Genomic DNA, 13,956 nt, shown 5'->3' on the forward strand with positions numbered 1-13,956 from the left:
ATTTTAGAAATCCAATTCATGTAGACTTTTTTTGACTGACAATCAGAAACAGTTCTTTTATGATTATGGATGTTTTCTAAACTGAAATTATGTAATAACAAGGCAAAAACTAAAAGCTATACTAAATAAAACTTTTGAATCTTGGCAAAGCAAATTAATCCTAAGCATATACAACTTAAGAAAAGTAAAACTTGCAATACTTGAAGGATTAGATCAAACCTTATAATAATGAATTGATTTTTATTATTATGATTATATTCTATAAGAAAGCTATTACATATTGACTGCAGTTCAATTTTCATCATAAATTATAAAGTTAATGATGAGTGTGTCTGTATTTTAACATACCTGATTTTAGTTATTCTTTTCCACCTGCAGAGAGATAGTTATTTGGAAAATAGCATGTCCATTCCAGAAAAAGAAGTGTTTTAAGTATCAATTAAATTTTAAGAAGAATGATGATAATAGTGTTAGTATGCACACATTTAATATAACAAAGTGACAATCTGTTGTAAAACACATAAATATTACATGATATCTTGTTCTAGTCAGATAAAAAGCATTGACATTTTCATACCAACATAGAGAAAACAGTATGGCTAGCACATTATTATTTAAACTATAAACACTGGACTACTAGAATTTAAATCTCTGCTATCACAAGTTTTTGCCTTGCATATAAATTAAAATAATTTTTAAAAAACTGAGAAAAAACACAAGAATACGTATGTAAACACAGCAAAAGTCAAAATACCATTTCTTCACAATGAACAATATACAATTGTTTTCTTCAATTTCAACATAATATTTACTTAGCATTAATTTTGTGCCATGTTGTTACCAAATTTGAGATTCAAAGATTGGACAAGGCTAGTATAGTGAGGAATTACTCTATGTAAATTAATGGTCTGGAAATCAGCATAACATGCTTTAGATAGAATGCTGTTTCGTTCAGTATATGTTCAATTATAATTAAGATCCTGTGTTACAAAAAGGCATCATAAACAATGGTTCAAACCTCACTTTAAATAATTCATAATACATGATTTAATATTTCTGCCTGAATGCTGAATGATTATCTTTAGGGAGGACAAGGTCATAGGCTGAACTTTGGATGTAATTACAAAAGATTCTTTTCTCAGTGGATTTAAGTGCCCAATATTTGAAGGAGAATACTTATAATCAGGTACAATTTTAATTTCATCTTGACTATATATTATAATTATAAATATAAAAAATCTGACATTCTTATCTTCAGATGGCTTTCATTTTCCTCTAGCTTGTGTTTTGGCAAATAGTGCTTTGATTAGTAAAAACAAATTTCTCAGATTAATTTATGATCTGAGAGAGGATTTGGATGCCGTATATGTCTAGATTTTTTTCTTTCTTCTTCCTTTTTTTAAATGGTGAAAATACCATACAGAGGGATTACAATTACCTGGACAAGATAGTGAGTACATTTCTTATCAAGCATTGTTGCCTCTTCCTTTGTTTCCCCATGCCTTGCCTTCCACTCTCCGCCCCCCCACCACACACTCCCTACCACCACCTCCCCAAACTCCTACCCCCACCCTGCCAAAGTTGTGAAGTTCACTTTTCGACATAGCATCTTGTACATCTCATTGTTATAATGGGTCTACCTGTAGCCCTCCTATTTAAACGATTTGTTTATTCCCTTTGCATCCACAAATTATATCAGCATCAAACACAGTGAAAGCAGAGCTTATACCATGGGAGAGGTACATACAAAGCAACAAAGAAATCATCTTCTAAATATGTTGCAAACGATCTCAAGAAAGGAAAAAAAAAAAACAAACATTTGAATCCTTATCTTGGGTTCATTTCACCTAACATCAACTTTTCTGACAGTTTCTGTTTGTCTCAGACATATACTAGTTATTGCAAATAAGGGAAACCATGGGACATTTGTTCCTTTTAGGCTTGGCTTACTTCACTTAATATAATTTTTTCCAAGTCTTTCCATTTTCTAACAAATGGGGCAATGTCAATCTTTCTGAAGGAGGCATAAAACCCCATTGTGTATATACACCACATTTTCTTGATTCATTCAGGAAATCTTGTCAGAAAAAGAAGACAACAAACCCAAATTAATAAACTCAGGGATGAGAATGGAAACATCACCACAGAAACAACCAAGATTCAGAATATTAAAAGAGAATACTTCTCAAACCTTTATGCTAATGAATTTGAGAACTTGGCAGAAATAACCTTTTCCTAGCAAATTAATGCCGAAATTAACCAAGATGAATTAAACCATCTGTAACAGGCCCATATCAAGCATTGAAATAGAAAGATCAATAAGAGACCTCCCATCTAAGAAAAAGCCCAGGACCAGATGGATTTACAACAGAATTCTACAAGGCCTTCAAACCAGAGCTCACACCAATATTCCTCCAACTCTTCTATGAATTTTAAAGAGAAAGTTCACTACCAAACTTATTCTATGAAGCCATTGCAAGCATCATCCCAAACCAGGCAGGGACTCATCAAAGAAAGAGAACTATAAACCCATTTCTTAGATTTTTTCTTACTTCTTATCTTCTCTTTATTATGATTCTGTCCTCATCACTTGGTAGTTCTTACAATAGCACCCATGAGCACAAGAAGATAAGTCCAATTGATCTGTCAGGTCTCACTGTATTGTACACATTTCTCATATTTAAAAGTCAACCATACTCAAAAAAAATCTTTTGATTTCATTGTTATAACCTGGTTTCACTCCTTTGTGACAGCACTTTTGTTTGCTCTTCATTCTTTTCACCAAACCCAAACTAGACAAAACGGAAAGGCATTTACAGTTTTTGACAGTTTCTATTTTCGGGATATTTCTTCTTTCAGTATAGTAGTCATTCTCAGAGTTTCAAATATTACCTTTGAAGTGAAAATATGTGGATTCATTCATACATAATCATCATCTTTCACATCAGAATTCATGATTCAAAAGATCCTTTTTAAAATCATGTTGCTAAATTTATGTGAATTATAAATTAAGACTGAAGCCTTCGAAGTGCAAATGTATTTCATTATCTTCCCATTGAATGTCTTCCTTTATCCACTATCCAATCCAAATCATCTTACTCATGATTTTTCAAAGATCTTCAACTAATATTACTATAGAATATATATTTCAGTCCTATAATCCTAGCTATGCAGGAGACTGAAATCTGGGGATTCTAGTATAACTCAGATTGAGCAGCTTAATTGTACCAAGTCTTTTCTCCACTTGAAAAAGAAGGTTTATAACAAGAGTTACAGTACCACTTTTGAGTAATTGGATATCATCAGTGCATGCACATGTGTGTAGACACACACACACACACACACACTACATTTGCCTAGAATTAGTCATTTAATCTATTAATATCTATTAGTTAGCAATATCTATTAATTATCTTCCAGAACTTTTTCACAGGTTCTTCACTTTCCAACTACCTGTGGTAATAATGGTCATGTGGTTTAATTTTGCTTTATAGTGAACACAAGAATGCATATCTATCGAAGGTTTTGAACGTGTTTGGTATTTTTGTGCAGGTCAAATGCTTTGTTGATAGTACATATTAATTCTGACTATATCCTGAATGTCAGCTGTTCAGGGATTTATTCACTCAGGTGCAACCCCAATCCTAAAGGCCACTGCCCTCCCCACCCCCCCAGACCCTCCAATTAGGTGGATGCCGGGATTCCAAATCTTGGTGGAGCAGTGGCCATTGACCAAACCTAAACTTGTAGCCCTCCACCTTCTGGTGGAGGACCAGATAAACCTTGGTTATATGCACCCTTCTATGAGTCCTTGGAACACACCTGAATTTGTTATTGAAAAAGCCTCCGGGGCTTGGCATATGCTCCAAGATCTACGTGAGGTAAATGAAAGGATGGAGCTACTAGGAACGCCCCTAAGAGGCATGCCCTGGACTCCTGCTATACCTTCAGAATATACCTTGGTTGTGATTGATATTAAAGATTGTTTTTTTCTATCCTCCTGCATCCTGATGACTGTGAGGAAGTTCGCTTTCTCCATACTTTCTCTTAATTTTTTTCAGCTTGACCGGAGGTTTGAATTGTCAGTGTTGCCACAGGGAATGGCCAATAGCCTGGCCTTTTGCCAACAATACTTGGCCACAATTTTAGGGCCTGTGTTGGGTTCAGATACCTCCCTTGCCTCTCCCTACATGGATGATATAATTCTGGGGCACCAAGACCCGAGCTGCCTGGAGAGCCTTCTGGCACAGGTTCTCGCTATATTAAAAAAGGGGGATTTTACCATAGCCCTTAATAAAATTCAAAAGGTAGCTTCTTTTAAGGTGCTCGGGACCCACCTTACCTTGACTCAGGCCAGCCCCCTTAATCCTTTGCTGGGTATTCCAGCCTCTCTAACCTTAACCCAACTTCAGAGTCTTTTAGGGGAAATCAATTGGCTGTTTCCATGGGTTTCTGTCCCTATAGTCTTGTGCCCTTATTTGCCCTAGTAAAAACAGGACACCCCAAGAAGTTATTTCAATTATAGACAGCCATCGGGCAATATTTTTGCAGTTCTAAAAAGCCCTGGATGACGTTTCCCTAAAGAGGTATTATATTTTTGAGCCCATTTCATTTTGGTTGTTTGCATGTGTAACATTAATTTCTGCAGTTTTAACTCAGAGTGGGGAGCCATTAGAGTGGGTTCACACTGCCCTGGGGGGCACACCTTGGGTGTACTCTCAAGCGGACCAACTTCTAGATGCTATTGTCAAGGGAAGGACCCAATCCCAAAGGCATTATGGCCTTGACACTCACTCCATTGTTTTTCCTTTTCAGATGGCAGACATTGAGTTGCTCACTCAAGCCAATGCTCATCTTGCTCTCTCCTTGGAGGGGTTTCTAGGTCAAATTGACTGCCATTATAGGCCATCCAAATGGACTGTCATGTTATGGCGAGTTCCCTTCAAAATGTCATCTCCATTTATGCCCCTTCAGGTCATTCAAAAACTCTTTAATTTGTATTTAATAGCCTATAAAACAAAAAAGTGGGAGTTAGCCCCCATATATAGTTACAGATAGCTTTGTTTACCATTAACATTTTAAATTTTTCAAAAGAGGCAACTGAATCAAGATTTCAGAAGCACTAGGGACAAGTAAACCCTAAGCCCCAAGTGAAAGTCAGGGGGAAGGACCCCCTGACATAACAATGGAGAGGACCTGATCCCCTAGTTACTATGGGCAGGGGATTTGGATGCATTTTCCCAAAGGGGAGACAGCTCCCATTTGGATTCCTGCCAGGAACCTTAAGTTTTTACCCATCTCCTCTATACAGGAGGATGCCCAAGGATAAACTAACCAACAAGGAAAGAAAAAGTGGCCATGGTGGCCGAGGCTTGTATTTAAAAGAGAAAAGCCAGAAAGATAACTACTAACCATCCCCAAGGGCTACCAGCCCTTGAGAAGCTCTTGTATTCTCTAACAATTGCAGATGGAGATATTCCAACTGTTGGCTGTCCTTACCCTCCCAGTCCCTGCAGTGGCCCTACCAAATCGTAATCAATATCAACGGGTGACCTGGGAAGTGATCAACACTGACAATGCAGAAATCATCAATAGCACCAGAAGAGAAGCTGTCCCTTCGACCTGGTGCCTGACCTTCATTTTGATTACCACCCTATGTCATTATGTATGGACTGTTTAATATTTCTGTAGGAGCTAATTATTTTACTGTCACCTGCTTGAATTGTTCTTTTACTAATTGCTTGTATAGTGGCATTATTGAATCCATATTAATTGTTAAACAATCACCTTTTGTTATGCTTCCAGTTTAGATCTTTTCCAACCCCACAGTCAAACGGTTGGATTCGAACAAGCCCCACCTCTCAACTCTGAAGTGGCAAAGACTGCTATTCCATTCTTGACTAATGTTAAAGGACTGGTAATGACATTTCCTGGCCTGTTCATGCTTTTGCTAATTTTTTGTATGCCTTCCTTGTATTATACGTGCACTGCAAAACTCTTTTTTTTTTTTTTTAAATTTAATTTAATTTTATTTGTGAACATACTGTACAGAGGAGTTACAGTTACATGGGCAGGATAATGCGTACATTTCTTACCAAGCATTGCAGCCTCCTCCTTTGTTTATCCTTCACATCCCTTCCCAGCCTCCCCCCTCCCGCCCTAATCCCAATCCTTCTCCTCCCCCCCCCCCCCCCCCCCCCCCGCACCAACGTTGTAAAGCTGGTTTTGGACATGACAACTTGTACTTCTCATTGTTGCAACAGGTCCACCTGTATCCTTAAACAACTGGTTTTTCCCCATCTCCTCCACAAGTTATACTGACATCAAATATAGTGAAAGCAGGGGTTATACTGTGGAGGAGGGACATACAAAGCAACAAAGAGATAATCTTATAAATGTGTTAGAAACACATGCATGAGAGAAAAAAAACATTAAAATACACATCTAAGGGTTCATTTTCCTGACATCACATTATCTGACCTTTTCCGCTTGACTCATACATATACTAGATATTACAAATAAGGGAAACCATGGGACCTACGTTTCTTTGGGCCTGGCTTACTTCACTTAATATAATTTTTTCCAACTTTTTCCATTTCCTAACAAATGGGGCAATGTCATTCTTTCTGATGGAGGCATAGAATTCCATTGTGTATATATACCACATTTTCTTGATCCATTCATCTACTGAGGGGCATCTGGGTTGGTTCCATATCTTAGCTATGGTAAATAATGCTGCAATAAACATAGTTGTGCTGGTAGCTTTAGTGTGGTCTTGTTCACTGCAAAACTCTTATGAGCTTAGCCAGCCAGTTACATAAGATCAAGCTCGAAGTGAATCAATTTCCCCAAGAGAAATTTCAGCCAGAGATGGGTAAGAGGTGGTGTCAGTCTGACCAACCTAAGACAGGGCCTTCAGCTTTGCTCTGAAGAAGTTCCCAATGATGGGTAAGTCAGACAAGGCGATCCACCCAACCCAAGACAGGTGGGTTCACTTCTTTAAGCAAAGATGGGGGAGATGTTGAAGCTCATAGTAAAGCTCAAAAGTCATCTTTTCACCTGTGCTAGCTTAAAGGCTTGTACAAGAACTGGCTTACTTAAAAGACACAAGGTGCCCAGGATTGCTTTGTTATGCCTGCAGTTTGTTTTAAATTTTCCTTGTTTTTCTGGACTATAGTAGAATGGCCAGAGTGTAGGAGCCCAGGAGTATTCACCATGCCGCATGGGTGGAATTCCCAATACCCAGGTTGCTCCCATGTTCTGAAGAGGACGACCTTAGTAGATACTGACCTTTATATATGCCCAGGAATTAATTGAACTGCTTCAGACATTTCTAACTGTGGTGGGACTGATGTTTATTACTGTGCTATGTGGGGATGTGAGGTAACTAGGACAGGCTCTTGGATCATGCACAAGGGCCCTGCCTATCCTTGTCTGGTGAATCTCGACCCTCAGACTTGTCTCAAATCCCCTGCATAGCCAATGCTATCCTTACCAATGTAATCCTGTTAAAGCAACCTTTACAGAGGATGTAAAAGGATAACTAACTGGGGGATGGGTCTGACATTAAAAACAAAAAAGGGGGAATCTGCAGAGCACATAGGTAGCAAAGATGGTGCTGAGAGAGAGTTGAGTGGGCAGAGCCTGATTTACTGTAGAGCACATGGGCAGCAAAGATGGTGCTGAGAGGGAGTTGAGTGTGTGGGCAGAGCCCAATTTGCTTTACGTTCAGTGCATAACCAGCACATGGAAGCTTAGGTGCATGATAGGGTGTGCCCTTGACAGTGATAGTTTCCTCTTCCTCTCCTGCCATGTCACCCACTCCTTTTTGTCTTTAATAAGGGCTGCTTTCTATTAATAGATGAGTTTCTTCCTGCTTGACTTGACTCCCCATTGTGTCTGATTGTCTCCCAGGCTCAGGGAGGCAGGGGAATGGGCAAGTGCACACGTACCTTTCCTTGGACCCCGTCCATCTTTCGTGGGACAGACGAAGACCCAACACGTACCATGCTCAACCTCATTGTAATAACTGGAATATGACCTTTAAAACTTGGAAAAGGATTGCAATAGCTGAACAGCTATGGAAATAGGAACCCAGAAGATTAGGCTAAGCAAAATGATCTCAGATACAAATAGAAGAGGTTTATCAATGTTGGTGTTTGTCTTTAAATACTAAGAACAGCTTTTTGTTGCCTTCTTGGTATGTTCTTTATTTTCCATATGGATTCTCCCTTTAGGTCCGTCTATTTGATTTTGTTAGCCTTTGGGTTGAATACACGTTTTTCTGAATTAGGGCCAGGAACAGGAACAATAAAATTTTAAGCCAGAGGACATAGGGTGAAACAATACCCCAACTTTCATGTCAAGACAACATGTAGAAAATAAAATTGACATCCTTGCAGGCATTTTAGGAATAATAATGTGTAAGAAAAATGAGGGACAAAAATCAACTCACTAGCTTATATACATAACTGTAATTGCTCTGTACTTCACTTTGAAAATAAAATTAAAATAAAAAGGTGATGATTCATACTTATACTTATCCTGGTTTTTTATGTTTACACATGTATAACTATGTTGATTAATATGAGGTCAATATACATACATGTGGAGATAGTCCTGTTCTCTTTAAAAACCTACATGAATAGAAAAGAAGGTTTCCCTGAGTATAAAAGTTCCCAAACAAAAGAATTGTAACCTCTCTGTACAGTATTTTCACAATAAGAAAATATATATTAAGTAAATTAAGCCAGGCCCAAAGAGATATAGTTCCCATTGTATCCCTTATATTCAATAACTAGTATATGTCTGAGACAAGCATAAACGGTTAGATAAGTTGATGTTAGGCGAAATGAACCCCAAGATAAGGATTCAATTTTTTTATCCTCGTGATTGTTTCTAACATATTTATAAGATGATTTCTTTATTGCTTTGTAGGTCCCTCCCCCATGGCATAACCCCTGTTTTCACTGTTTTTGATGTTTGCATATTTTGTGGAGGGGAAGAGAAAAGTAGTTGTTAAATAGGGGTGCAGGTGGATCCATTGCAACAATGAGATGTACAAGATGTTTTGTCGAAAACTGACCTTTATAACTTTGGTTCGGGTGTTAGGGGGAAGGGTGAAGGGAGACAGAAGGAGCAAGGGGGAAAGTGGAGAATGGTAGAGGAAGATGGGAAGATATAGTAAGGGGAAACAAAGGAGGAAGCAACAATATTTGATAAGAAATGTACACTTTACCTTGATAAAGTAATTGTAACCCACTGTATGTTATTTTTTGGGGGTGGAGTGTCGGGTGTGGGAAACACAGCGCCACTTCCGGCTTTTTTCTTTTTTCTTATGTGGTGCTGAGGAATTGAACCGAGGGCATCATGCACGCAAGACATGTGCTCTACCACTGAGCCACCTTCCCAGCCCCCCCCATATGTTATTGTCACAATAAAATAAAATAAAATAAAATAATCAAATTCAATCCTGCAGTAAATCCAAAAACTATTTGAAATTACAAACTAAAAAGAACCTGCTGCTCTAATATGTCCATAATCAGAAACTCTGCTATTTTAACACTAATAATAAATATGGGTAACAGGCTCATATCTTTAACTTTCTTATCTGTACTCAATTAATTCAAATCTATTCATTTTATAGGAATCTTACCAATAATGTTGACACGTTGGATCGTTTTAAAATATGCTTCAAAGACTACTGTGTATCACAGTCCCAAATCAACATGGTGTGGGTGGGAGCAAATTTCACACGTGTAAACGAAAATGGAGTCATTGAATATTGTTTGCTGAAAATATCTTGTGTTACCCTCGAGATTTACATTCTGATTTTCTTTCAAACTTATAGAAATACGTTGAGAAGTAATCAAACGCTGCATATGCTGTTGCCCTATAAATATCAGCATCTCGGCAAAAATATATGGTAACTTCACAAAGTTCATGCATTCCAGAGACTATATTTTGGATGATATTTTGTGTCTACATACGAAACCTGGTTTTTCCCCACCAGGGCTTTAGGAAAGAAATCACAGTGTCCTTCTGCAGATAAGATTAAACATGGAAATAATTGAGATGGAAGAGAATCTTATATAGTACGAAATATATTTCAGATTTTTTAATTGAAAAAACCCGTCAAAGGTTTCAGGGCCATTTCTATGGAATAAATAAGTTAATGTAAAATTTGTATCACCGGTCAAATTCATTGCACTTTTTTTTTTAATTTAATTTTATTTTATTTGAGAACATACTGTACAGAGGGGTTACAATTACATGGGCAGGATAATGCATACATTTCTTACCAAGCATTGCAGCCTCCTCCTTTGTTTACCCTTCATCTCCCTTCCCAGCCTCCCCCCTCCCCCCCCACCCAATCATACCCCCCTCCCCCCCCACCGACATTGTAAAGCTGGTTTTGACATGACATTTTGTACTTCTCATTGTTGCAACAGGTCCACCTGAATCCTTAAACGACTTGTTTGTCCCCGTCTCCTCCACATGTTATACTGACATCAAATATAGTGAAAGCGGGGGTTACACTGTGGGGGAGGGACATACAAAGCAACAAAGAAATAATCTTATAAATGCGTTAGAAACACATGCATGAAAGAAACAAAAACATTAAAATACATATTTGAGGGTTCGTTTTCCTAACATCACATTCTCTGACTTTTTCCGCTTGACTCATACCTATACTAGATATTGCAAATAAGGGAAACCATGGGACCTATGTTTCTTTGGACCTGGCTTACTTCACTTAGTATAATTTTTTCCAAGTCTTTCCATTTCCTAACAAATGGGGAAATGTCATTCTTTCTGATGGAGGCATAGAATTCCATTGTGTATATATACCACATCTTCTTGATCCATTCATCTACTGAGGGGCATCTGGGTTGGTTCCATATCTTAGCTATGGTAAATAATCCTGCAATAAACATAGTTGTGCTGGTAGCTTTAGTGTGGCCTTGCTTGTGATCATTTGGGTAAATGCCCAAAAGTGGGATTCATTGCACTTTTTTTTATACATTTATTAGGCTCTACAAATATAAGAGAAAATGAAAAGGAAAATATTCACAGGAAAGCAACTAAAGGGAAATATGAAGTGTGATTTGTTCTCCATAGGGAATTATATGTATGTTTGGATATGATGATTGACAATTTCTTATTCTGAACTCACCATGTGTACATAGAAATTGACTTGGTGAATTCCAAAGAAGATATAAAAGCATGAGTTTATTTCTATATTAAAGGAAAAATATCTATAATATAATAAAATGAGATCGGGTAATTGTCAGTAGAAATTAAAATGCATCCCTTTGGTTCAGTGTGTTTCACAATATATTTATTAATGTAAGATATAAGTAAAAAAGGACACATGCTTTGAACTCACTTTGTGTCCCCTGAATGATTCTGGCTAATAATTTTTTTGCGGAAATGATCTGATCAGGTATTTCTGGTATTTTACCTGTGATCCAAAAGAAACTCCACTTGTTGGCCAACAGAAAAGCAATAATTAACAATAGCTCTCGCAAGCTCTCCTGCTTCCACTTCCTCCTTTATTGAAACTTGTTGTTTACACACCTTCACAGAAATTACGCTTGGACACTCTTTCATAACATTCGAAGTTCATTGAATATTTGAAATGTTACACTACTCAGCTTATTACTTTAAGGTTTATGGTGCAATTCCTCAAAACTTACTATCTTACACAATATTCATGAAAATATTATGCATAAAGGAAAATAGGAATTTTTCTTAACTTTGTTATATAGGAAAGAAAACAATAGTGTATTTAATACCCAATGTTATTCCAAAGAATTTAAAATAATATGATAGTTTTGATCTCCATTTCAATTTGTGAAAGAATGCATATCAACAAAGCACAAATATTTTCTCATGAGAGGTACCCTATTAAAGGATAGATGTATAATGTAATGCATGACAAAACCATGAAAGGAGAAGTACAATTAACAGATAGGTGCATTGGCCCACAATGAACAAAAGCTAAATAAAACAAACTGCTTTTCCTTTTTTAAGTGTGGGCAAAAATAATGACATAGTGAAGTGACAATCACATTGTGAAGTGATATCTACTAAATATTTTCAGCGATCTGGAAATACAATTAACAACAAGAGACATATGCAATGTCACCTGTCAATATGAACATTGATATGAACATTGAGAAGGTTGCCATTAATTTAGGTTAACATTTATTTGTTAAGATTACTTTCTCACATATGTATCTCTTCGAGACTTCTACCCAAAGGTACACCAACATTGGGAATACATGACTGGTATTGAGCCATAGGAAGATGCTTTAATATCAGTAGCAAAATCCTGATTTCAATCTTCATGACCAAGGAAGATATATAAGAAATAAGATCCTGAACAATCTGTGATTAAAATTTATCAAAATTGAAAAAAATATAGAATTTACAGAGGCAAAAAAAACCTCAGTTATAAATTCAAAAACACATAATGTGCCCTAATGCACTTTATGAGATTTGAAATGGAGTAGGGAAAAATTATAACACAATTTCAGTTTGTTCACAAACTCACAAACACAAATTATTTCATCTACAAATCGATAGGTAACAGACATATATGATACCCCACACAAATCTGTTCATATGTGTATGATGACAAAGATACAGTTTGCTAAAGCTGAGGATAGTACAAGAGACAAATCAGGATATAATAGTATGGTGTCCTCAAATGTCACAAACTAATCAATTCACAGCTTCTGTAGTACCATGCTGTTCTTAGTAGCCAAATTACTTATGATTCTATAAGTAAGACATATTACATAAAGGAACAAGATTAGTATTACCACAGAGTCACATTAAGTGGTCTAACAATTGTTGAAGTTAGGGAAATAGCACGGCTATTTCATACATTACTTTAATGATTTCAAAGAGAAAATGCAAGATGTTCCTTATAGGAAGTGAATAAAATCTTAATGGCTGTTATGTGGAGAAAAATAATTCAGACACTTTTCCCAAAATGAGTATAAGAGTCAGTATGGGGCATAGATGATGAATATTGAATTACTTCTGTGTCTATTTTTCTAGTTGTTGTTAGTCATTGGCCTTCAACTCTGAGCTTGGGTGCAGGACTTGAGCTCTTCAGCTCTAGGATAATCCTCTACCACTTAAGCAACAGTGACACTTCCAGTTTTGAGGTTGTTATTTGGTAATCAGAACCTCATGGAGACTCCTCATGGGCTGCCTTGAAACCTGATCCTCATATCACAGCCTTCTGAGTTGGGAAGATTATAAGTTTTTAATCCACATACATTAGGCTGTTTTTCTCTTTCCTTAGTGTGCTGATGTTTCTTGTGTTTGTTCAGGACTGTCATCCACACTGGAGTTTCCTTAAGGAAGTTTTCCTCTATAGTATTGAATTTTAGGGGATTCCTTCTAGAAATGAATCTCAGAAAAATCTTCAGTTTATGAATCTGTAAGGATATCAACATATGTCAAATGCCTGAGATTCTAGAATTATAAGCATGATCACCAGGCCTGGCTCAAATGTGATTTCCATGCCCTAAAATCATTTCAAATGTCCTATTCATTCATGGAGGATGAGACACTAACCACAAGAATATATTGTTGATCAAATGCTTCAGTAATTCATATAGTTTGGAAGCAGTATGTTTTAGTTTTTCCTATAATTTTTATGAATTAGACTAGACTATGAATGACCAATTACTCATAGGATGGAAGGATGAATTTCGCATTATTCCAAGTGAAACTATACTTGACTTTTGCCACCAGTCACAGGGTTACCAGGTCCAAGAACTATCCAAATCTTCATTTGCGAGCAAAATTTATGGATATGTAGAACAGAAAGTTCATTGTTCATTTATCCTATTTTTTTACCTTCAATTTTGAAAGGTAATAGTTTGTCATAGGTACACAGAATTTTCTTTACTGTTGTCGCTATAGGATTTGATT

The sequence above is a fragment of the Dipodomys spectabilis genome, unplaced genomic scaffold (genome assembly GCF_019054845.1).
Source record: "Dipodomys spectabilis isolate Male_0828 unplaced genomic scaffold, ASM1905484v1 ptg000319l, whole genome shotgun sequence".
Lineage (NCBI taxonomy): Eukaryota > Metazoa > Chordata > Mammalia > Rodentia > Heteromyidae > Dipodomys > Dipodomys spectabilis.